The 23492-nt window shown below is 44.0% G+C and overlaps 26 non-coding genes and 2 pseudogenes across 26 annotated transcripts; all 28 read left to right on the forward strand.

Annotated features, from left to right (window-relative positions):
* Positions 1-54: 54 nt before the first annotated feature.
* LOC142515469 (5S ribosomal RNA) lies at positions 55-173 on the forward strand. Its single transcript, XR_012811314.1, has one exon. It is a non-coding gene; the product is annotated as a 5S ribosomal RNA (ribosomal RNA).
* Positions 174-857: 684 nt separating this feature from the next.
* Positions 858-978, forward strand: LOC142513372 (5S ribosomal RNA). Its single transcript, XR_012809322.1, has one exon. It is a non-coding gene; the product is annotated as a 5S ribosomal RNA (ribosomal RNA).
* A 683-nt stretch (positions 979-1661) lies between these two features.
* Positions 1662-1780, forward strand: LOC142507337 (5S ribosomal RNA). Its single transcript, XR_012805597.1, has one exon. It is a non-coding gene; the product is annotated as a 5S ribosomal RNA (ribosomal RNA).
* A 1488-nt stretch (positions 1781-3268) lies between these two features.
* Positions 3269-3392, forward strand: LOC142510972 (5S ribosomal RNA; annotated as a pseudogene).
* Positions 3393-4477: 1085 nt separating this feature from the next.
* Positions 4478-4596, forward strand: LOC142514227 (5S ribosomal RNA). The gene has a single exon (XR_012810131.1). It is a non-coding gene; the product is annotated as a 5S ribosomal RNA (ribosomal RNA).
* Positions 4597-5281: 685 nt separating this feature from the next.
* On the forward strand, positions 5282-5400 carry LOC142513940 (5S ribosomal RNA). Its single transcript, XR_012809861.1, has one exon. It is a non-coding gene; the product is annotated as a 5S ribosomal RNA (ribosomal RNA).
* Positions 5401-6084: 684 nt separating this feature from the next.
* LOC142515037 (5S ribosomal RNA) lies at positions 6085-6202 on the forward strand. The gene has a single exon (XR_012810903.1). It is a non-coding gene; the product is annotated as a 5S ribosomal RNA (ribosomal RNA).
* A 686-nt stretch (positions 6203-6888) lies between these two features.
* LOC142509179 (5S ribosomal RNA) lies at positions 6889-7009 on the forward strand. Its single transcript, XR_012807365.1, has one exon. It is a non-coding gene; the product is annotated as a 5S ribosomal RNA (ribosomal RNA).
* Positions 7010-7600: 591 nt separating this feature from the next.
* LOC142507104 (5S ribosomal RNA) lies at positions 7601-7719 on the forward strand. Its single transcript, XR_012805368.1, has one exon. It is a non-coding gene; the product is annotated as a 5S ribosomal RNA (ribosomal RNA).
* Positions 7720-8399: 680 nt separating this feature from the next.
* Positions 8400-8518, forward strand: LOC142509976 (5S ribosomal RNA). The gene has a single exon (XR_012808119.1). It is a non-coding gene; the product is annotated as a 5S ribosomal RNA (ribosomal RNA).
* Positions 8519-9573: 1055 nt separating this feature from the next.
* On the forward strand, positions 9574-9692 carry LOC142514289 (5S ribosomal RNA). Its single transcript, XR_012810189.1, has one exon. It is a non-coding gene; the product is annotated as a 5S ribosomal RNA (ribosomal RNA).
* A 682-nt stretch (positions 9693-10374) lies between these two features.
* On the forward strand, positions 10375-10495 carry LOC142507777 (5S ribosomal RNA). The gene has a single exon (XR_012806024.1). It is a non-coding gene; the product is annotated as a 5S ribosomal RNA (ribosomal RNA).
* Positions 10496-11178: 683 nt separating this feature from the next.
* Positions 11179-11299, forward strand: LOC142507201 (5S ribosomal RNA). The gene has a single exon (XR_012805463.1). It is a non-coding gene; the product is annotated as a 5S ribosomal RNA (ribosomal RNA).
* Positions 11300-11981: 682 nt separating this feature from the next.
* LOC142513834 (5S ribosomal RNA) lies at positions 11982-12099 on the forward strand. Its single transcript, XR_012809760.1, has one exon. It is a non-coding gene; the product is annotated as a 5S ribosomal RNA (ribosomal RNA).
* A 684-nt stretch (positions 12100-12783) lies between these two features.
* Positions 12784-12904, forward strand: LOC142515979 (5S ribosomal RNA). Its single transcript, XR_012811798.1, has one exon. It is a non-coding gene; the product is annotated as a 5S ribosomal RNA (ribosomal RNA).
* A 681-nt stretch (positions 12905-13585) lies between these two features.
* Positions 13586-13704, forward strand: LOC142515590 (5S ribosomal RNA). The gene has a single exon (XR_012811427.1). It is a non-coding gene; the product is annotated as a 5S ribosomal RNA (ribosomal RNA).
* A 682-nt stretch (positions 13705-14386) lies between these two features.
* On the forward strand, positions 14387-14507 carry LOC142514374 (5S ribosomal RNA). The gene has a single exon (XR_012810268.1). It is a non-coding gene; the product is annotated as a 5S ribosomal RNA (ribosomal RNA).
* Positions 14508-15191: 684 nt separating this feature from the next.
* On the forward strand, positions 15192-15309 carry LOC142515867 (5S ribosomal RNA). Its single transcript, XR_012811687.1, has one exon. It is a non-coding gene; the product is annotated as a 5S ribosomal RNA (ribosomal RNA).
* A 683-nt stretch (positions 15310-15992) lies between these two features.
* LOC142512368 (5S ribosomal RNA) lies at positions 15993-16112 on the forward strand (annotated as a pseudogene).
* A 682-nt stretch (positions 16113-16794) lies between these two features.
* Positions 16795-16913, forward strand: LOC142514494 (5S ribosomal RNA). The gene has a single exon (XR_012810384.1). It is a non-coding gene; the product is annotated as a 5S ribosomal RNA (ribosomal RNA).
* Positions 16914-17590: 677 nt separating this feature from the next.
* On the forward strand, positions 17591-17711 carry LOC142514375 (5S ribosomal RNA). Its single transcript, XR_012810269.1, has one exon. It is a non-coding gene; the product is annotated as a 5S ribosomal RNA (ribosomal RNA).
* Positions 17712-18396: 685 nt separating this feature from the next.
* On the forward strand, positions 18397-18515 carry LOC142514240 (5S ribosomal RNA). Its single transcript, XR_012810143.1, has one exon. It is a non-coding gene; the product is annotated as a 5S ribosomal RNA (ribosomal RNA).
* A 684-nt stretch (positions 18516-19199) lies between these two features.
* LOC142515158 (5S ribosomal RNA) lies at positions 19200-19321 on the forward strand. Its single transcript, XR_012811015.1, has one exon. It is a non-coding gene; the product is annotated as a 5S ribosomal RNA (ribosomal RNA).
* Positions 19322-20004: 683 nt separating this feature from the next.
* Positions 20005-20125, forward strand: LOC142514376 (5S ribosomal RNA). Its single transcript, XR_012810270.1, has one exon. It is a non-coding gene; the product is annotated as a 5S ribosomal RNA (ribosomal RNA).
* A 703-nt stretch (positions 20126-20828) lies between these two features.
* LOC142513517 (5S ribosomal RNA) lies at positions 20829-20947 on the forward strand. The gene has a single exon (XR_012809460.1). It is a non-coding gene; the product is annotated as a 5S ribosomal RNA (ribosomal RNA).
* A 682-nt stretch (positions 20948-21629) lies between these two features.
* Positions 21630-21750, forward strand: LOC142514377 (5S ribosomal RNA). Its single transcript, XR_012810271.1, has one exon. It is a non-coding gene; the product is annotated as a 5S ribosomal RNA (ribosomal RNA).
* Positions 21751-22432: 682 nt separating this feature from the next.
* LOC142514378 (5S ribosomal RNA) lies at positions 22433-22553 on the forward strand. Its single transcript, XR_012810272.1, has one exon. It is a non-coding gene; the product is annotated as a 5S ribosomal RNA (ribosomal RNA).
* A 686-nt stretch (positions 22554-23239) lies between these two features.
* LOC142506920 (5S ribosomal RNA) lies at positions 23240-23356 on the forward strand. The gene has a single exon (XR_012805192.1). It is a non-coding gene; the product is annotated as a 5S ribosomal RNA (ribosomal RNA).
* The last annotated feature ends 136 nt before the right edge of the window (positions 23357-23492 follow it).

A 23492-nucleotide genomic window follows, 5' to 3' on the forward strand; every position in this document is an offset into this window, starting at 1 on the left:
CGCCCGCTCCACACGTACTCGAGGGATATAAGAATAAACATCCCACTCAATGTCGGGTGCGATCATACCAGCACTAATGCACTGGATCCCATCAGAACTCCGAAGTTAAGCGTGCTTGGGCGAGAGCAGTACTAGGATGTGTGCCCCCCTGGGAAGTCCTCGTGTTGCACCTCTTTTCGTGTTTTTATATTTTTGATTACTTGTTGACAGACGATTTTCGGCTCAAATCATCTGAATCTCGATCGTGACCAGATAAGACATGTGAAATGAAAGTAGCTCGGGCACTGCCGGATTTGGACAAAATTGTAGGCTAATTTGATTGTAAACGGGCAAACGGACGAGACTCATTCCTACGCAATGAGCTGACGAGATTTTAGCCAAATTCCTTCTCTAAGACCCTCTAATTTGCGATTTACCGCTTCTGTTAAGCTTTCGTTTCCTCGAGAAATCCGCTTAGGAAGTTCGAAATTCGATTCCTGTTCCATTTTATCGTATCCCAGGCATAATAATAGCTTTACATTCGTTATTTCCTTCTTCTTATTTTTTTTTCTATTTTCTGGGAACATTTATCGATTTTTGTTGTCGTGAGCCGGTTCTGTGCGGAAGGGTATGACGCAGATTACTCCGGAGACGGTTAACTCATTAAAAACAATTATTTCGACTGTTTTATCCATAATTTACGTAAACGGTCGCGACACGAGGTCTTCCCAGGGAGGTCACTCATCCTAGCTCTGCCATCGCGCCAGAACGCTTAACTTCATGGTTATGATTGGGCGAGAGCAGTGCCGCGTGTTGTCCATCGCCGCCCGCTCCACACGTACTCGAGGGATATAAGAATAAACATCCCACTCAATGTCGGGTGCGATCATACCAGCACTAATGCACCGGATCCCATCAGAACTCCGAAGTTAAGCGTGCTTGGGCGAGAGCAGTACTAGGATGGGTGACCCCCTGGGATCAGTCCTCGTGTTGCACCCCTTTTCGTGTTTTTCTATTTTTGATTACTTGTTGACAGACGATTTTCGGCTCAAATCATCTGAATCTCGATCGGGACTAGATAAGACATGTGAAATGAAAGTAGCTCGGGCACTGCCGGATTTGGACAAAATTGTAGGCTAATTTGATTGTAAACGGGCAAACGGACGAGACTCATTACTACGCAATGAGCTGACGAGATTTTAGCCGAATTCCTTCTCTAAGACCCTCTAATTTGCGATTTACCGCTTCTGTTAAGCTTTCGTTTCCTCGAGAAATCCGCTTAGGAAGTTCGAAATTCGATTCCGGTTCCATTTTATCGTATCCCAGGCATAATAATAGCTTACATTTGTTATTTCCTTCTTCTTATTTTTTTTCTATTTTCTGGGAACATTATCGATTTTTGTTGTCGTGAGCCGGTTCTGTGCGGAAGGGTATGACGCAGATTACTCCGGAGATGGTTAACTCATTAAAAACAATTATTTCGACTGTTTTAATCATAATTTACGTAAACGGTCGCTGACACGAGGTCTTCCCAGGGAGGTCACCCATCCTAACTCTGCCATCGCGCCAGAACGCTTAACTTCATGGTTATGATTGGGCGAGAGCAGTGCCGCGTGTTGTCCATCGCCGCCCGCTCCACACGTACTTCGAGGGATATAAGAATAAACATCCCACTCAATGTCGGGTGCGATCATACCAGCACTAATGCACCGGATCCCATCAGAACTCCGAAGTTAAGCGTGCTTGGGCGAGAGCAGTACTAGGATGGGTGACCCCCTGGGAAGTCCTCGTGTTGCACCTCTTTTCGTGTTTTTCTATTTTTGATTACTTGTTGACAGACGATTTTCGGCTCAAATCATCTGAATCTCGATCGAGACTAGATAGGACATGTGAAATGAAAGTAGCTCGGGCACTGCCGGATTTGGACAAAATTGTAGGCTAATTTGATTGTAAACGGGCAAACGGACGAGACTCATTCTGTGCAATGAGCTGACGAGATTTTAGCCGAATTCCTTCTCTAAGACCCTCTAATTTGCGATTTACTGCTTCTGTTAAGCTTTCGTTTCCTCGATAAATCCGCTTAGGAAGTTCGAAATTTGATTCCGGTTATATTTTATCATATCCCAGGCATAATAATAGCTTTACATTCGCTAATTCCTTCTTCTTATTTTCTGGGAACATTTAGCGATTTTTGTTGTCGTGAGCCGGTTCTGTGCGGAAGGGTATGACGCAGATTACTCCGGAGACGGTTAACTCATTAAAAACAATTATTTCGACTGTTTTATACATAATTTACATATTATTTCGACTGTATTATTCATAATTTACGTAAACGGTCGCGACACGAGGTCCTCTCAGGGAGGTCACCCATCCTAGCTCTACCATCGCGCTAGAACGCTTAACTTCATGGTTATGATTGGGCGAGAGCAGTGCCGCAAGTTGTCCATCGCCGCCCGCTCCACACATACTCGAGGGATATAAAAATAAACATCCCACTCAATGTCGGGTGCGATCATACTAGCTCTAATGCACCGGATCCCATCAGAACTCCGAAGTTAAGCGTACTAGGTGGGTGACCCCCTGGGAAGTCCTCGTGGTTGCACATTTTTTAGTGTTTTTCTATTTTTGATTACTTGTTGACAGACGATTTTCGGCTCAAATCATCTGAATCTCGATCGGGACCAGATTAGACATGTGAAATGAAAGTAGCTCGGGCACTGCCGGATTTGGACAAAATTGTAGGTTAATTTGATTGTAAACGGGCAAACGGACGAGACTCATTACTACGCAATGAGCTGACGAGATTTTAGACGAATCCTTCTCTAAGACCCTCTAATTTGCCATTTACCGCTTTTGCTAAGCTTTCGTTTCCTCGAGAAATCCGCTTAGGAAGTTCGAAATTCGATTTCGGTTCCATTTTGTCGTATCTCAGGCATAATAACAGCTTTGCATTCTTTATTTCCTTCTTCTTATTTTTTTTTCTATTTTCTGGGAACATTTATTGAATTTTGTTGTCGTGAGCCGGTTCTGTGCAGAAGGGTATGACGCAGATTACTCCGGAGACAGTTAACTCATTAAAAACAATTATTTCGACTGTTTTATCCATAATTTACGTAAACGGTCGCGACACGAGGTCTTCCCAAGGTGGTCACCCATCCTTGCTCTGCCATCGCGCCAGAACGCTTAACTTCATGGTTATGATTGGGCGAGAGCAGTGCCGCGTGTTGTCCATCGCCTCCCGCTCCACACGTAATCGAGGGATATAAGAATAAACATCCCACTCAATGTCGGGTGCGATCATACCAGCACTAATGCACCGCATCCCATCAAAACTCCGAAGTTAAGCGTGCTTGTGCGAGAGCAGTACTAGGATGGGTGACCCCCTGGGATTCCCAGTCCTCGTGTTGCACCCCTTTTCGTGTTTTTCTATTTTTGATTACTTGTTGACAGACGATTTTCGGCTCAAATCATCTGAATCTCGATCGGGACCAGATAAGACATGTGAAATGAAAGTAGCTCAGGCACTGCCGGATTTGGACAAAATTGTAGGCTAATTTGATTGTAAACGGGGAAACGGACGAGATTCATTACTACGCAATGAGCTGACGAGATTTTAGCCGAATTCCTTCTCTAAGACCCTCGGATTTGCGATTTACCGCTTCTGTTAAGCTTTCGTTTCCTCGAGAAATCCCCTTAGGAAGCTCGAAATTCGATTCCGGTTCCATTTTATCGTATCCCAGGCATAATAATAGCTTTACATTCGTTATTTTCTTCTTCTTATTTTTTTTCTATTTTCTGGGAACCATTATCGATTTTTGTTGTCGTGAGCCGGTTCTGTGCGAAAGGGTATGACGCAGATTACCCCGGAGACGGTTAACTCATTAAAAACAATTATTTCGACTGAAATCAACATAGCTCGGGCACTGCCGGATTTGGACAAAATTGTAGGCTAATTTGATTGTAAACGGGCAAAAAAACGAGACTCGTTACTCCGCAATGAGCTGGTGAGATTTTAGCCGAATTCCTTCTCTAAGACCCTCTAATTTTCGATTTTCCGCTTCTGTTAAGCTTTCGTTTCCTCGAGAAATCCATTTAGGAAGTTCGAAATTCGATTCCCATTCCATTTTATCGTATCCCAGACATAATAATTGCTTTACATTCGCTATTCCCTTCTTCTTATTTTTTTTTCTATTTTCTGGGTATATTTATCGATTTTTGTTGTCGTGAGCCGGTTCTGTGCGGAAGTGTATGACGCAGATTACTCCAGAGACGGATAACTCATTAAAAACAATTATTTCGACTGTTTTATCCATAATTTACGTAAACAGTCGCGACCACGAGGTCTTCCTAGAGAGGTCACCCTATCCTAGCTCTGCCATCGCGCCAGAACGCTTAACTTCATGGTTATGATTGGGCGAGAGCAGTGCCGCGTGTTGTCCATCGCCGCTCGCTCCACACGTACTCGAGGGATATAAGAATAAACATCCCACTCAATGTCGGGTGCGATCATACCAGCACTAATGCACCGGATCCCATCAGAACTCCGAAGTTAAGCGTGCTTGGGCGAGAGCAGTACTAGGATGGGTGACCCCCTGGGAAGTCCTCGTGTTGCACCCTTTTTCGTGTTTTTCTATTTTTCATTACTTGTTGACAGACGATTTTCGGCTCAAATCATCATGAATCTCGATCGGGACCGGATAAGACATGTGAAATGAAAGTAGCTCGGGCACTGCCGGATTTGGACAAAATTGTAGGCTAATTTGATTGTAAACGGGCAAACGGACGAGACTCATTACTACTGCAATGAGCTGACGAGATTTAGCCGAATTCCTTCTCTAAGACCCTCTAATTTGCGATTTACCGCTTCTGTTAAGCTTTCGTTTCCTCGAGAAATCCGCTTAGGAAGTTCGAAATTCGATTCCGGTTCCATTTTATCATATCCCAGGCATAATAATAGCTTTACATTCGCTATTTCCTTCTTCTTATTTTTTTCTTATTTTCTGGGAACATTTAGCGATTTTTGTTGTCGTGAGCCGGTTCTGTGCGGAAGGGTATGACGCAGATTACTCCGGAGACTGTTAACTCATTAAAACAATTATTTCGACTGTTTTATGCCATAATTTACGTAAACGGTCGCGACACGAGGACTTCCCAGGGAGGTCACCCATCCTAGCTCTGCCATCGCGCCAGAACGCTTAACTTCATGGTTATGATTGGGCGAGAGCAGTGCCGCGTGTTGTCCATCGCCGCCCGCTCCACACGTACTCGAGGGATATAAGAATAAACATATCACTCAATGTCTGGGTGCGATCATACCAGCACTAATGCACCGGATCCCATCAGAACTCCGAAGTTAAGCGTGCTTGGGCGAGAGCAATACTAGGATGGGTGACCCTTTGGGAAGTCTTCGTGTTGCACCCTTTTCATGTTTTTCTATTTTTTATTACTTGTTGACAGACGATTTTCGGTTCAAATCATCTGAATCTCGATCGGGACCAGATAAGACATGTGAAATCAACGTAGCTCGGGCACTGCTAGATTTGGACAAAATTATAGGCTAATTTGAGTGTAAACGGGCAAACGGACGAGAATTATTACTCCGCAAAGAGCTGGCGATATTTTAGCTAAATTCCTTCTCTAAGACCCTCTAATTTACGATTTACCGCTTCTGTTAAGCTTCCATTTCCTCGAGAAATCGGCTTTAGAAGTTAGAAATTCGATTCCGGTTCCATTTTATCGTATCTCAGGCATAATAATAGCTTTACATTCGCTATTACCTTCTTCTTATTTTTTTTTCTATTTTCTGGGAATATTTTGCGATTTTTGTTGTCGTGAGGCCGGTTTTGTGCGAAAGGGTATGACGCAGATTACTCCGGAGAAGGTTAACTCATTAAAAACAATTATTTCAACTGTTTTATCCATAATTTACGTAAACGATCGCGACACGAGGTCTTCCCAGGGAGGTCAGCCCATCCTAGCTCTACCATCGCGCTAGAACGCTTAACTTCATGGTTATGATTGGGCGAGAGCAGTGCCGCGTGTTGTCCATCGTCGCCCGCTCCACACGTACTCGAGGATATAAGAATAAACATCCCACTCAATGTCGGGTGCGATAATACCAGCACTAATGCACCGGATCCCATCAGAACTCCGAAGTTAAGCGTGCTTGGGCGAGAGAAGTACTAGGATGGATGACCCCCTGGAAGTCCTCGTGTTGCACCCATTTTTCGTGTTTTTCTATTTTGATTGATTACTTGTTGACAGACGATTTTCGGCTCAAATATCTGAATCTCGATCGGGAACAAATAAGACATGTGAAATCAACGTAGCTCGGGCACTGCCGGATTTGGACAAAATTGTAGGTTAATTTTATTGTAACAGGGCAAACGAACGAGACTCATTACTCCGCAATGAGCTGACGAGATTTTAGCCGAATTCCTTCTCTAAGACCCTCTAATTTGCGATTTTCCGTTTCTGTTAAGCTTCCATTTCCTCGAGAAATCCGCTTAGCAAGTTCGAAATTCGATTCCGGTTCCATTTTATCGTATCCCAGGCATAATAATAGCTTTACATTCGCTATTTTCTTCTTCTTATTTTTTTTCTATGTTTTGGGAACATTTTGCGATTTTTGATGTCGTGAGCCGGTTCTGTGCGGAAGGGTATGACGCAGATTACTCCGGAGACGGTTAACTCATTAAAAACAATTATTTCGACTGTTTTTGCCATAATTTAACCAAATAGTCGCGACACGAGGACTTTCCAGGGAGGTCACCCATCCTTGCTCTGCCATCGCGCCAGAACGCTTAACGTCATGGTTATGATTGGGCGACAGCAGTGCCGCGTGTTGTCCATCGCCGCCCGCTCCACACGTACACGAGGGATATTAAAATATACATCCAACTCAAGGTCGGGTGCGATCATACCAGCACCAATGCACCGGATCCCATCAGAACTCCGAAGTTAAGCGTGCTTGGGCGAAAGCGCAGTACTAGGATGGGTGACCCCCTGGGATGTCCTCGTGTTGTACACCTTTTCGTGTTTTTCTATTTTTGATTACTTGTTGACAGACGAATTTTGGCTCCAATCATCTGAATCTCGATCGGGACCAGATAAAACATTTGAAATCAACGTAGCTCGGGCACTGCCGGATTTGGACAAAATTGTAGGCTAATTTGATTGTAAACGGGCAAACGAACGAGACTCGTTACTTCTCAATGATCTGGTGAGATTTTAGCCGAATTCCTTATCTAAGACCCTCTAATTTGCGATTTTTCGCTTCTGTTAAGCTTCCGTTTCCTCGAGAAAAAATGTTTAGGAAGTTCGAAATTCGATTCAAGTTCCATTTTATCGTATCCCAGGCATAATAATAGCTTTACATTCGCTATTTTCTTCTTCTTATTTTTTTTTCTATTTTCTGGGAACATTTAGTGATTTTTGTTGTCGTGAGCCGGTTCTGTGCGGAAGGGTATGACGCAGATTACTCCCGAGACGGATAACAAATTAAAAACAAAACGCTTAACTTCATGGTTCTGATTGGGCGAGAGCAGTGCCGCGTGTTGTCTATCGCCACCCGCTACACACGTACTCGAGGGATATAAGAATAAACATCCCACACAATGTCGGATGCAATCATAACAGCACTAATGCACCGGATCCCATCAGAACTCCGAAGTTAAGCATGCTTGGGAGAGAGCAGTACTAGGATGGGTGACCCCCTGGGAAGTTCTCGTGTTGCACCCATTTTTCGTGTTTTCTACTTTTGATTACTTGTTGACAGACGATTTTCGGCTCAAATCATCTGAATCTGGATCGTGACCTGATAAGACATGAGAAATCAACGTAGCTCGGGCACTGCCGGATTTAGACAAAATTGTAGGCTAATTTGATAGTAAACGGGCAAACAACCGAGACACTTTACTACGCAATGAGCTGACGAGATTTTAGCCGAATTCCTTCTCTAAGACCCTCTAATTTGCGATTTACCGCTTCTTTTAAGCTTCCGTTTCCTTGGAAATCCGCTTAGTAAGTTCGAAATTCGATTCCGGTTCCATTTTATCGTATCCCAAGCATAATAATAGCTTTACATTCGCTATTTCTTTTTCTAATTTTTTTCTATTTTGTGGGAACATTTATCGATTTTTGTTGTCGTTAGCCGGTTCTGTGTGGAAGGGTATGACGCAGATTACTCCGGAGATGGTTAACTCATTAAAAACAATTATTTCAACTGTTTTATCCATAATTTACGTAAACGGTCGCGAAACGAGGTCTTCCCAGGGAGGTCACCCATCCTACCTCTGCCATCGCGCCAGAACGTTTAACTTCATGGTTATGATTGGGCAAGAGCAGTGCCGCGTGTTGTCCATCGCCGCCTGCTCCACACGTACTCGAGGGATATAAGAATAAACATCCCACTCAATGTCGGGTGCTATCATACCAGCACTATTGCACTGGATCCCATCATAACTCCGAAGTTAAGCGTGCTTGGGAGAGAGCAGTACTAGGATGGGTGACCCCCTAGGAAGTCCTCGTGTTGTACCCCATTTCGTGTTTTTCTATTTTTGATTACTTGTTGACGGACGATTTTCTGCTCAAATCATCTGAATATCGATCGGGACCAAATAAGACATGTGAAATCAGCGTAGCTCGGGTAGTGCCTGATTTGGACAAAATTGTAGGCTAATTTTATTGTAAATGGGCAAACGGAGGAGACTCATTACTTCGCAAAGTGCTCGCGAGATTTTAGCTAAATTTCTTCTCTAAGACCCTCTAATTTGCGATTTACCGCTTCTGTTAATGTTCCGTTTCCTCGAGAAATCCATTTAGGAAGTTCGAAATTCGATTCTGGATCCATTTTATCGTATCCCAGGAATAATAATAGCTTTACATTCTTGGAAGTCCTCGTGTTGCACCCCTTTTCGTGTTTTTCTATTTTTGATTACTTGTTGACAGACGATTTTCGGTTCAAATCATCTGAATCTCGATCGGGACCAGATAAGACATGTGAAATGAAAGTAGCTCGGGCACTGCCGGATTTGGACAAAATTGTAGGCTAATTTGATTGTAAACGGGCAAACAGACGAGACTCATTACTACGCAATGAGCTGACGAGATTTTAGCCGAATTTCTTCTCTAAGACCCTCTAATTTGCGATTTACCGCTTCTGTTTAGCTTTCGTTTGCTCGAGAAATCCGCCTAGGAAGTTCGAAATTCGATTCCGGTTCCATTTTATCGTATCCCAGGCATAATAATAGCTTTACATTTGTTATTTTCTTCTTCTTATTTTTTTTTATTTTCTAGGAACATTTATCGATTTTTGTTGTCGTGAGCCGGTTCTGTGCGGAAGGGTATGACGCAGATTACTCCGGAGACGGTTAACTCATTAAAAACAATTATTTCGACTGTTTTATCCATAATTTACTTAAACGGTCGCGACACGAGGTCTTCCCAGGGAGGTCACCCATCCTTACTCTGCCATCGCGCCAGAACGCTTAACTTCATTGTTATGATTGGGCGAGAGCAGTGCCGCGTGTTGTCCATCGCCGCCCGCTCCACACGTCTTCGAGGGATATAAGAATAAACATCCGACTCAATGTCGGGTGCGATCATACCAGCACTAATGCACCGGATCCCATCAGAATTCCGAAGTTAAGCGTGCTTGGGCGAGAGCAATACTAGGATGGGTGACCCCCTGTGAAGTCCTCGTGTTGCACCCTTTTTTCGTGTTTTTCTATTTTTGATTACTTGTTGACAGACGATTTTCGGCTCAAATCATCTGAATCTCGATCGTGACCAGATAAGACATGTGAAATCAACGTAGCTCGGGCACTGCCGGATTTGGACAAAATTGTAGGCTAATTTGATTGTAAACGGGAAAACGGACGAGGCTCATTACTACGCAATGAGCTGACGAGATTTTAGCCGAATTCCTTCTCTAAGACCCTCTAATTTGCGATTTACCGTTTCTGTTTAGCTTTCGTTTCCTCGAGAAATCCGCTTAGAAAGTTCGAAATTCGATTCTGGTTCCATTTTATCGTATCCCAAGAATAATAATAGCTTACATTCGTTATTTCATTCTTCTTATTTTTTTTTATTTTCGAGGAACATTTATCGATTTTTGTTGTCATCAGCCAGTTCTGTGCGGAAGGGTATGACGCAGATTACTCCGGAGACGGTTAACTTATTAAAAACAATTATTTAGACTGTTTTATCTATAATTTACGTAAACGGTCGCAATACGAGGTCTTCACAGGGAGGTCACCCATCCTACCTCTGCCATCGAGCCAGAACGCTTAACTTCATGGTTATGATTGGGCGAGAGCAGTGCCGCGTGTTGTTCATCGTCGCCCGCTCCACACTTACTCGAGGGATATAAGAATAAACATCCCACTCAATGTCGTGTGCGATCATACCAGCACTAATGCACCGGATTCCATCTGAACTCCGAAGTTAAGCGTGCTTGGGCGAGAGCGCAGTACTAGGATGGGTGACCCCCAGGGAAGTCTTCGTGTTGCACCTTTTTTCGTGTTTTTCTATTTTTGATTACTTGTTGACAGACGATTTTCGGCTCAAATCAACTGAATCTCGATCGGGACCAGATAAAATATGTGAAATGAAAGTAGCTCGGGCACTGCCGGATTTGGACAAAATTGTAGGCTAATTTGATTGTAAACGGGCAAACGGACGAGACTCATTCCTACGCAATGAGCTGACGAGATTTTAGCCGAATTCCTTCTCTAAGACCCTCTAATTTGCGATTTACCGCTTCTGTTCAGCTTTCGTTTCCTCGAGAAATCCACCTAGGTAGTTCGAAATTCGATTCCGGTTCTATTTTATCGTATCTCAGGCATAATAATAGCTTTAAATTCGTTATTTCCTTCTTCTTATTTTTTTTCTATTTTCTGGGAACATTTATCGATTTTTGTTGTCGTGGGCCGGTTCTGTGCAGAAGGGTATGACGCAGATTACTCCGGAGACGGTTAACTCATTAAAAACAATTATTTCGACTGTTTTATCCATAATTTACATAAACGGTCGCGACACGAGGTCTTCCCAGGGAGGTCACCCATCCTAGCTCTGCCATCGCGCCAGAACGCTTAACTTCATGGTTCTGATTGGACGAGAACAGTGCCACGTGTTGTCCATCGCCGCCCGCTCCACACGTCTTCGAGGGATATAAGAATAAACATCCCACTTAATGTCGGGTGCGATCATACCAGCACTAATGCACCGGATCCCATCAGAACTTCGAAGTTAAGCGTGCTTGGGCGAAAGCGCAGTACTAGGATGGGTGACCCCCTGGGAAGTCCTCGTGTTTCACCCCTTTTCGTGTTTTTCTATTTTTGATTACTTGTTGACAGACGATTTTCGGCTCAAATCATCTGAATCTCGATCGAGACTAGATAGGACATGTGAAATGAAAGTAGCTCGGGCAGTGCCGGATTTGGACAAAATTGTAGGCTAATTTGCTTGTAAACGGGCAAACGGACGAGACTCATTACTATGCAATGAGCTGACGAGATTTTAGCCGAATTCCTTCTCTAAGACCCTCTAATTTGCGATTCACCGCTTCTGATAAGCTTTTGTTCCTCGAGAAATCCGCTTAGGAAGTTTGAAATACGATTCCGGTTCCATTTTATCGTATCCCAAACATAATAATTGCTTTACATTCATTATTTCCTTCTTCTTATTTTTTTTCTATTTTCTGGAAACATTTATCGATTTTTGTTGTCGTGAGCCGGTTCTGTGCGGAAGGGTATGACGCAGATTACTCCGGAGCCGGTTAACTCATTAAAAACAATTATTTCGACTGTTTTATCCATAATTTACGTAAACGGTCGCGACACGAGGTCTTCCCAGGGAGGTCACCCATCCTAGCTCTGCCATCGCGCCAGAACACTTAACTTCATGGTTCTGATTGGGCGAGAAAAGTGCCGCGTGTTGTCCATCGCCGCTTGCTCCACCCGTACTCGAGGGATATAAGAATAAACATCCCACTCAATGACGGGTGTGATCATACCAGCACTAATGCACCGGATCCCATCAGAACTCCGAAGTTAAGCGTGCTTGGGCGAGAGCAGTACTAGGATGGTGACCCCCTGGGAAGTCCTCGTGTTGCACCCTTTTTCGTGTATTTCTATTTTTGATTACTTGTTGACAGACGATTTTCGGCTCAAATCATCTGAATCTCGATCGGGACTAGATAAGACATGTGAAATGAAAGTAGCTCGGGCACTGCCGGATTTGGACAAAATTGTAGGCTATTTTGATTGTAAACGGGCAAACGGACGAGACTCATTACTACGCAATGAGCTGACGAGATTTTAGCCGAATTCCTTCTCTAAGACCCTCTAATTTGCGATTTACAGCTTCTGTTAAGCTTTCGTTTCCTCGAGAAATCCGCTTAGGATGTTCGAAATTCGATTCTGGTTCCATTTTATCGTATCCTAAGAATAATAATAGCTTTACATTTGTTATTTCCTTCTTCTTATTATTTTTTTTATTTTCTGGGAACATTTATCAATTTTTGTTGTCGTGAGCCGGTTCTGTGCGGAAGGGTATGACGCAGATTACTCCGGAGATGGTCAACTCATTAAAAACAATTATTTCGATTGTTTTATCAATAATTTATGTAAACGGTCGCGACACGAGGTCTTCCTAGGGAGGTCACCCATCCTACCTCTGCCATCGCGCCAGAACGCTTAAATTCATGGTTATGATTGGGCGAGAGCAGTGCCGCGTGTTGTCCATCGCCGCCCGCTCCACACGTACTCGAGGGATATAAGAATAAACATCCCACTCAATGTCGGGTGCGATCATACCAGCACTAATGCACCGGATCCCATCAGAACTCCGAAGTTAAGCGTGCTTGGGCGAAAGCGCAGTACTAGGATAGGTGACCACCTGGGAAGTCCTCGTGTTGCACCCCTTTTCGTGTTTTTGTATTTTTGATTACATGTTGACGGACGATTTTCTGCTCAAATCATCTGAATCTCGGTCGGGACCAAATAAGACATGTGAAATCACCGTAGCTCGGGTACTGCCTGATTTGGACAAATTTGTAGGCTAATTTTATTGTAAACGGGCAAACGGATGAAACTCATTACTACGCAATGAGCTGGCGAGATTTTAGCCGAATTCCTTCTCAAAGACCTTCTAATTTGCGATTTACCGCTTCTGTTAAGCTTTTGTTTCCTCGAGAAATCCGCTTAGGAAGTTCGAAATTCGATTCCGGTTCCATTTTATCGTATCCCAGGCATAATAATTGCTTTACATTCGTTATTTCCTTCTTCTTATTTTTTTCTATTTTCTGGGAACATTTATCGATTTTGTTGTCGTGAGCCGGTTCTGTGCGGAAGGGTATGATGCAGATTACTCCGGAGACGGTTAACTCATTAAAAACAATTATTTCGACTGTTTTATCCATAATTTACGTAAAGGGTCGCGACACGAGGTCTTCCCAAGGAGGTCACCCATCCTTCCTCTGCCATCGCGCCAGAACGCTTAACTTCATGGTTATGATTGGGCGAGAGCAGTGCCGCGTGTTGTCCATCGCCTCCCGCTCCACACGTACTCGAGGGATATAAGGATAAACATCCCACTCAATGTCGGGTGCGATCATACCAGCAGTAATGAACCGGATCCCATCAGAACTCCGAAGTTAAGGGTGCTTGGGCGAGAGCAATACTAGGATGGGTGACCCCCTGGGAAGTCCTCGTGTTGCACCCCTTTTCGTGTTTTTCTATTTTTGATTACTTGTTGACAGACGATTTTCGGCTCAAATTATCTGAATCTTGATCGGGACCAGATAAGACATGTTAAATGAAAGTAGCTCGGGCACTGCCGGATTTGGACAAAATTGTAGGCTAATTTGATTGTAAACGGGCAAACGGACGAGACTCATTACTACGCAATGAGCTGACGAGATTTTAGCCGAATTCCTTCTCTAAGACCCTCTAATTTGCGATTTACCGCTTCTGTTCAGCTTTCGTTTCCTCGAGAAATCCGCCTAGGAAGTTCGAAATTCGATTCCGGTTCCATTTTATCGTATCCCAGGCATAATAATAGCTTCACATTTGTTATTTCCTTCTTCTTATTTTTTTCTATTTTATGGGAACATTAATCGATTTTTGTTGTCGTGAGCCGGTTCTGTGCGGAAGGGTATGACGCAGATTACTCCGGAGATGGTTAACTCATTAAAAACAATTATTTCGACTGTTTTAACCATAATTTACGTAAACGGTCGCGACACGAGGTCTTCCCAGGGAGGTCACCCATCCTAGCTCTGCCATCGCGCCAGAACGCTTAACTTCATGGTTATGATTGGGCGAGAGCAGTGCCGCGTGTTGTCCATCGCCGCCCGCTCCACACGTCTTCGAGGGATATAAGAATAAACTTCCCACTCAATGTCGGGTGCGATCATACCAGCACTAATGCACCGGATCCCATCAGAACTCCGAAGTTAAGCGTGCTTGGGCGAAAGCGCAGTACTAGGATGGGTGACCCCCTGGGAAGTCCTCGTGTTGCACCCCTTTTCGTGTTTTTCTATTTTTGATTACTTGTTGACAGACGATTTTCGGCTCAAATCATCAAAATCTCGATCGAGACTAGATAGGACATGTGAAATGAAAGTAGCTCGGGCAGTGCCGGATTTGGACAAAATTGTAGGCTAATTTGCTTGTAAACGGGCAAACGGACGAGACTCATTACTATGCAATGAGCTGACGAGATTTTAGCCGAATTCCTTCTCTAAGACCCTCTAATTTGCGATTTACCGCTTCTGTTAAGCTTTTGTTTTCCTCGAGAAATCCGCTTAGGAAGTTTGAAATTCGATTCCGGTTCCATTTTATCGTATCCCAAACATAATAATTGCTTTACATTCGTTATTTCCTTCTTCTTATTTTTTTTTCTATTTTCTGGGAACATTTATCGATTTTTGTTGTCGTGAGCCGGTTCTGTGCGGAAGGGTATGACGCAGATTACTCGGAGACGGTTAACTCATTAAAAACAATTATTTCGACTGTTTTATCCATAATTTACGTAAACGGTCGCGACACGAGGTCTTCCCAGGGAGGTCACCCATCCTAGCTCTGCCATCGCGCCAGAACGCTTAACTTCATGGTTCTGATTGGGCGAGAACATTGCCGCGTATTGTCCATCGCCGCTTGCTTCACCCGTACTCGAGGGATATAAGAATAAACATCCCACTCAATGACGGGTGCGATCATACCAGCACTAATGCACCGGATCCCATCAGAACTCCGAAGTTAAGCGTGCTTGGGCGAGAACAGTACTAGGATGGGTGACCCCCTGGAAGTCTTCGTGTTGCTCCCTTTTTCGTGTTTTTCTATTTTTGATTACTTGTTGACAGACGATTTTCGGCTCAAATCATCTGAATCTCGATCGGGACTAGATAAGACATGTGAAATGAAAGTAGCTCGAGCACTGCCGGATTTGGACAAAATTGTAGGCTAATTTGATTGTAAACGAGCAAACGGACGAGACTCATTACTACGCAATGAGCTGACGAGATTTTAGCCGAATTCCTTATCTAAGACACTCTAATTTGCGATTTACCGCTTCTGTTAAGCTTTCGTTTCCTCGAGAAATCCGCTTAGGAAGTTCGAAATTCGATTCTGGTTCCATTTTATCGTATCCTAAGAATAATAATAGCTTTACATTCGTTATTTCCTTCTTCTTATTTTTTTTTAATTTTCTGGGAACATTAATCGATTTTTGTTGTCGTGAGCCGGTTATGTGCGGAAGGGTATGACACAGATTACTCCGGAGACGGTCGACTCATTAAAAACAATTATTTCGACTGTTTTATCTATAATTTACGTAAACGGTCGCGACACGAGGTCTTCCCAGGGAGGTCACCCATCCTACCTCTGCCATCGCGCCAGAACGCTTAACTTCATGGTTATGATTGGGCGAGAACAGTGCCGCGTGTTGTCCATCGCCGCCCGCTCCACACGTACTCGAGGGATATAAGAATAAACATCCCACTCAATGTCGGGTGCGATCATACCAGGACTAATGCACAGGATCCCATCAGAACTCCGAAGTTAAGCGTGCTTGAGCGAAAGCGCAGTACTAGGATCGGTGACCCCCTGGAAGTCCTCGTGTTGCACCTCTTTTCGTGTTTTTCTATTTTTTATTACTTGTTGACAGACGAGTTTCGGCTCAAATCATCTGAATCTCGATCGGGACCAAATAAGACATGTGAAATCAGCGTAGCTCGGGTACTGCTTGATTTGGAAAAAATTGTAGGCTAATTTTATTGTAAACGGGCAAACGGACGAGACTCATTACTACGCAATGAGCTGACGAGATTTTAGCCGAATTTCTTCTCTAAGACCCTCTAATTTGCGATTTACCGCTCCTGTTAAGCTTTAGTTTCCTCAAGAAATCCGCTTAGAAAGTTCGAAATTCGATTCCGGCTCCATTTTATCGTATCCCAAGCATAATAATAGCTTTACATTCGTTATTTTTTTTTCTTATTTTTTTTTCTATTTTCTGGGAACATTTATTCATTTTTGTTGTCGTGAGCCGGTTCTGTGTGGAAGGGTATGACGCAGATTACTCCGGAGACGGTCAACTCATTAAAAATAATATTTCGACTGTTTTATCCATAATTTACGTAAACGGTCGCGACACGAGGTCTTCCCAGGGAGGTCACCCATCCTAGCTCTGCCATCGCGCCAGAACGCTTAACTTCATGGTTATGATTGGGCGAGAGCAGTGCCGCGTGTTGTCCATCGCCGCCCGCTCCACACGTACTCGAGGGATATAAGAATAAACATCCCACCCAATGTCAGGTGCGATCATACCAGCACTAATGCACCGGATCCCATCAGAACTCCGAAGTTAAGCGTGCTTGGGCGAGAGCAGAACTAGGATGGGTGACCCCCTGGGAAGTCCTCGTGTTGCACCGCTTTTCCTGTTTTTCTATTTCCTTGTTGACAGACGAGTTTCGGCTCAAATCATCTGAATCTCGATCGGGACCAGATAAGACATGTGAAATGAAAGTAGCTCGGGCACTGCCGGATTTGGACAAAATTGTAGGCTAATTTGATTGTAAACGGGCAAACGGACGAGACTCATTGCTACGCAATGAGCTGACGAGATTTTATCCGAATTCCTTCTCTAAGACCCTCTATTTGCGATTTACCGCTTCTGTTAAGCTTTCGTTTTCCTCGAGAAATCCGCTTAGGAAGTTCGAAATTCGATTCCGGTTCCATTTTATCGTATCCGAGGCATAATAATAGCTTTACATTCGTTATTTCCTTCTTCTTATTTTTTTTCTATTTTCTGGGAACATTTATCGATTTTTGTTGTCGTGAGCCGGTTCTGTGCGGAAGGGTATGACGCAGATTACTCCGGAGACGGTTAACTCATTAAAAACAATTATTTCGACTGTTTTATCCATAATTTACGTAAACGGTCGCGACACGAGGTCTTCCCAGGGAGGTCACCCATCCTAGCTCTGCCATCGCGCCAGAACGCTTAACTTCATGGTTATGATTGGGCGAGAGCAGTGCCGCGTGTTGTCCATCGCCGCCCGCTCCACACGTACTCGAGGGATATAAGAATAAACATCCCACTCAATGTCGGGTGCGATCATACCAGCACTAATGCACCGGATCCCATCAGAACTCCGAAGTTAAGCGTGCTTGGGCGAAAGCGCAGTACTAGGATGGGTGACCCCCTGGGAAGTCCTCGTGTTGCACCCCTTTTCGTGTTTTTCTATTTTTGATTACTTGTTGACAGACGATTTTCGGCTCAAATCATCTGAATCTCGATCGGGACTAGATAAGACATGTGAAATGAAAGTAGCTCGGGCACTGCCGGATTTGGACAAAATTGTAGGCTAATTTTTTTGTAAACGGGCAAACGGACGAGACTCATTACTACGCAATGAGCTGACGAGATTTTATCCGAATTCCTTCTCTAAGACCCTCTAATTTGCGATTTACCGCTTCTGTTAAGCTTTCGTTTCCTCAAGAAATCCGCTTAGAAAGTTCGAAATTCGATTCCGGTTCCATTTTATCGTATCCCAGGCATAATAATAGCTTTACATTCGTTATTTCCTTCTTCTTATTTTTTTTTCTATTTTCTGGGAACATTTATTCGATTTTTGTTGTCGTGAGCCGGTTCTGTGCGGAAGGGTATGACGCAGATTACTCCGGAGACGGTTAACTCATTAAAAACAATTATTTCGACTGTTTTATCCATAATTTACGTAAACGGTCGCGACACGAGGTCTTCCCAGGGAGGTCACCCATCCTAGCTCTGCCATCGCGCCAGAACGCTTAACTTCATGGTTATGATTGGGCGAGAGCAGTGCCGCGTGTTGTCCATCGCCGCCTGCTCCACACGTACTCGAGGGATATAAGAATAAACATCCCACTCAATGTCGGGTGCGATCATACCAGCACTAATGCACCGGATCCCATCAGAACTCCGAAGTTAAGCGTGCTTGGGCGAGAGCAGTACTAGGATGGGTGACCCCCTGGGAAGTCCTCGTGTTGCACCCTTTTCGTGTTTTTCTATTATTGATTACTTGTTGACAGACGATTTTCGGCTCAAATCATCTGAATCTCGATCGGGACCTAGATAAGACATGTGAAATGAAAGTAGCTCGGGCACTGCCGGATTTGGACAAAATTGTAGGCTAATTTGATTGTAAACGGGCAAACGGACGAGACTCATTACTACGCAATGAGCTGACGAGATTTTAGCCGAATTCCTTCTCTAAGACCCTCTAATTTGCGATTTACCGCTTCTGTTAAGCTTTCGTTTCCTCGAGAAATCCGCTTAGGAAGTTCGAAATTCGATTCTGGTTCCATTTTATCGTATCCTAAGAATAATAATAGCTTTACATTCGTTATTTCCTTCTTCTTATTTTTTTTTCTATTTTCTGGGAACATTTATCGATTTTTGTTGTCGTGAGCCGGTTCTGTGCGGAAGGGTATGACGCAGATTACTCCGGAGACGGTTAACTCATTAAAAACAATATTTCGACTGTTTTATCCATAATTTACGTAAACGGTCGCGACACGAGGTCTTCCCAGGGAGGTCACCCATCCTAGCCTCTGCCATCGCGCCAGAACGCTTAACTTCATGGTTATGATTGGGCGAGAGCAGTGCCGCGTGTTGTCCATCGCCGCCCGCTCCACACGTACTCGAGGGATATAAGAATAAACATCCCACTCAATGTCGGGTGCGATCATACCAGCACTAATGCACCGGATCCCATTCAGAACTCCGAAGTTAAGCGTGCTTGGGCGAAAGCGCAGTACTAGGATGGGTGACCCCCTGGGAAGTCCTCGTGTTGCACCCCTTTTCGTGTTTTTCTATTTCTGATTACTTGTTGACAGACGATTTTCGGCTCAAATCATCTGAATCTCGATCGGGACCAGATAAGACATGTGAAATGAAAGTAGCTCGGGCACTGCCGGATTTGGACAAAATTGTAGGCTAATTTGATTGTAAACGGGCAAACGGACGAGACTCATTACTACGCAATGAGCTGACGAGATTTTAGCCGAATTCCTTCTCTAAGACCCTCTAATTTGCGATTTACCGCTTCTGTTAAGCTTTCGTTTCCTCAAGAAATCCGCTTAGAAAGTTCGAAATTCGATTCCGGTTCCATTTTATCGTATCCCAAGCATAATAATAGCTTTACATTCGTTATTTCCTTCTTCATATTTTTTTTTCTATTTTCTGGGAACATTTATCGATTTTTGTTGTCGTGAGCCGGTTCTGTGCGGAAGGGTATGACGCAGATTACTCCGGAGACGGTTAACTCATTAAAAACAATATTTCGTCTGTTTTATCCATAATTTACGTAAACGATCGCGACACGAGGTCTTCCCAGGGAGGTCACCCATCCTACCTCTGCCATCGCGCCAGAACGCTTAACTTCATGGTTATGATTGGGCGAGAGCAGTGCCGCGTGTTGTCCATCGCCGCCCGCTCCACACGTACTCGAGGGATATAAGAATAAACATCCCACTCAATGTCGGGTGCGATCATACCAGCACTAATGCACCGGATCCCATCAGAACTCCGAAGTTAAGCGTGCTTGGGCGAAAGCGCAGTACTAGGATGGGTGACCCCCTGGGAAGTCCTCGTGTTGCACCCCTTTTCGTGTTTTTCTATTTTTGATTACTTGTTGACAGACGATTTTCGGCTCAAATCATCTGAATCTCGATCGAGACCAGATAAGACATGTGAAATGAAAGTAGCTCGGGCACTGCCGGATTTGGACAAAATTGTAGGCTAATTTGATTGTAAACGGGCAAACGGACGAGACTCATTACTACGCAATGAGCTGACGAGATTTTAGCCGAATTCCTTCTCTAAGACCCTCTATTTGCGATTTACCGCTTCTGTTAAGCTTTCGTTTCCTCAAGAAATCCGCTTAGAAAGTTCGAAATTCGATTCCGGTTCCATTTTATCGTATCCCAAGCATAATAATAGCTTTACATTCGTTATTTCCTTCTTCTTATTTATTTTTTCTATTTTCTAGGAACATTTATTCATTTTTGGGAACATTTATTCATTTTTGTTGTCGTGAGCCGGTTCTGTGGGGAAGGGTATGATGCAGATTACTCCGGAGACGGTTAACTCATTAAAAACAATATTTCGACTGTTTTATCCATAATTTAAGTAAACGGTTGCGACACGAGGTCTTCCTAGGGAGGTCACCCATCCTAGCCCTGCCATCGCGCCAGAAAGCTTAACTTCATGATTCTGATTTGGCGAGAACAGTGCCGCGTGTTGTCCATCACCGCTTGCTCCACCCGTACTCTAGGGATATAAGAATAAACATCCTACTTAATGATGGGTGCGATCATACCAGCACTAATGCACCGGATCCCATCAAAACTCCGAAGTTAAGCGTGCTTGGGCGAGAGCAGTACTAGGATGGGTGCCCCCCTGGGAAGTCCTCGTGTTGCACCCCTTTTCGTGTATTTCTTTTGTGATTACTTGTTGACAGACGATTTTCGGCTCAAATCATCTGAATCTCGATCGGGACTAGATAAGACATGTGAAATGAAAGTAGCTCGGGCACTGCCGGATTTGGACAAAATTGTAGGCTAATTTGATTGTAAACGGGCAAACGGACGAGACTCATTGCTACGCAATGAGCTGACGAGATTTTAGCCGAATTCCTTCTCTAAGACCCTCTAATTTGCGATTTACCGCTTCTGTTAAGCTTTCGTTTTCTCGAGAAATCCGCTTAGGAATTTTGAAATTCGATTCCGGTTCCATTTTATCGTATCCGAGGCATAATAATAGCTTTACATTCGTTATTTCCTTCTTCTTATTTTTTTTCTATTTTCTGGGAACATTTATCGATTTTTGTTGTCGTGAGCCGGTTCTGTTCGGAAGGGTATGACGCAGATTACTCCAGAGACGGTTAACTCATTAAAAACAATTATTTCGACTGTTTTATCCATAATTTACGTAAACGGTCGCGATACGAAGTCTTCCCAGGGAGGTCACCCATCCTAGCTCTGCCATCGCGCCAGAACGCTTAACTTCATGGTTATGATTGGGCGAGAGCAGTGCCGCGTGTTGTCCATCGCCGCCCGCTCCACACGTACTCGAGGGATATAAGAATAAACATCCCACTCAATGTCGGGTGCGATCATACCAGCACTAATGCACCGGATCCCATCAGAACTCCGAAGTTAAGCGTGCTTGGGCGAAAGCGCAGTACTAGGATGGGTGACCCCCTGGGAAGTCCTCGTGTTGCACCCCTTTTCGTGTTTTTCTATTTTTGATTACTTGTTGACAGACGATTTTCGGCTCAAATCATCTGAATCTCGATCGAGACCAGATAAGACATGTGAAATGAAAGTAGCTCGGGCACTGCCGGATTTGGACAAAATTGTAGGCTAATTTGATTGTAAACGGGCAAACGGACGAGACTCATTACTACGCAATGAGCTGACGAGATTTTAGCCGAATTCCTTCTCTAAGACCCTCTAATTTGCGATTTACCGCTTCTGTTAAGCTTTCGTTTCCTCGAGAAATCCGCTTAGAAGTTCGAAATTCGATTCCGGTTCCATTTTATCGTATCCCAGGCATAATAATAGCTTTACATTCGTTATTTCCTTCTTCTTATTTTTTTTCTATTTTCTGGGAACATTTATCGATTTTTGTTGTCGTGAGCCGGTTCTGTGCGGAAGGGTATGACGCAGATTACTCCGGAGACGGTTAACTCATTAAAAACAATTATTTCGACTGTTTTATCCATAATTTACGTAAACGATCGCGACACGAGGTCTTCCCAGGGAGGTCACCCATCCTACCTCTGCCATCGCGCCAGAACGCTTAACTTCATGGTTATGATTGGGCGAGAGCAGTGCCGCGTGTTGTCCATCGCCGCCCGCTCCACACGTACTCGAGGGATATAAGAATAAACATCCCACTCAATGTCGGGTGCGATCATACCAGCACTAATGCACCGGATCCCATCAGAACTCCGAAGTTAAGCGTGCTTGGGCGAAAGCGCAGTACTAGGATGGGTGACCCCCTGGGAAGTCCTCGTGTTGCACCCCTTTTCGTGTTTTTCTATTTTGATTACTTGTTGACAGACGATTTTCGGCTCAAATCATCTGAATCTCGATCGAGACCAGATAAGACATGTGAAATGAAAGTAGCTCGGGCACTGCCGGATTTGGACAAAATTGTAGGCTAATTTGATTGTAAACGGGCAAACGGACGAGACTCATTACTACGAAATGAGCTGACGAGATTTTAGCCGAATTCCTTCTCTAAGACCCTCTAATTTGCGATTTACCGCTTCTGTTAAGCTTTCGTTTCCTCAAGAAATCCGCTTAGAAAGTTCGAAATTCGATTCCGGTTCCATTTTATCGTATCCCAAGCATAATAATAGCTTTACATTCGTTATTTCCTTCTTCTTATTTTTTTTTCTATTTTCTGGGAACATTTATTCATTGAATTTTTTGTTGTCGTGAGCCGGTTCTGTGGGGAAGGTATGACGCAGATTACTCCGGAGACGGTTAACTCATTAAAAACAATATTTCGACTGTTTTATCCATAATTTACGTAAACGTCGCGACACGAGGTCTTCCCAGGGAGGTCACCCATCCTAGCTCTGCCATCGCGCCAGAACGCTTAACTTCATGGTTATGATTGGGCGAGAGCAGTGCCGCGTGTTGTCCATCGCCGCCCGCTCCACACGTACTCGAGGGATATAAGAATAAACATCCCACTCAATGTCGGGTGCGATCATACCAGCACTAATGCACCGGATCCCATCAGAACTCGAAGTTAAGCGTGCTTGGGCGAAGCAGTACTAGGATGGGTGACCCCCTGGGAAGTCCTCGTGTTGCACCCTTTTGTGTTTTTCTATTTTGATTACTTGTTGACAGACGATTTTCGGCTCAATCATCTGAATACGATCGGAAGATAGAATGTGAAATGAAGTAGCTCGGGCACTGCCGGATTTGGACAAAATGTAGGCTAATTTGATT

The sequence above is a fragment of the Primulina tabacum genome, chromosome 10, assembly GCF_025594145.1.
Source record: "Primulina tabacum isolate GXHZ01 chromosome 10, ASM2559414v2, whole genome shotgun sequence".
NCBI classification, from domain to species: domain Eukaryota; kingdom Viridiplantae; phylum Streptophyta; class Magnoliopsida; order Lamiales; family Gesneriaceae; genus Primulina; species Primulina tabacum.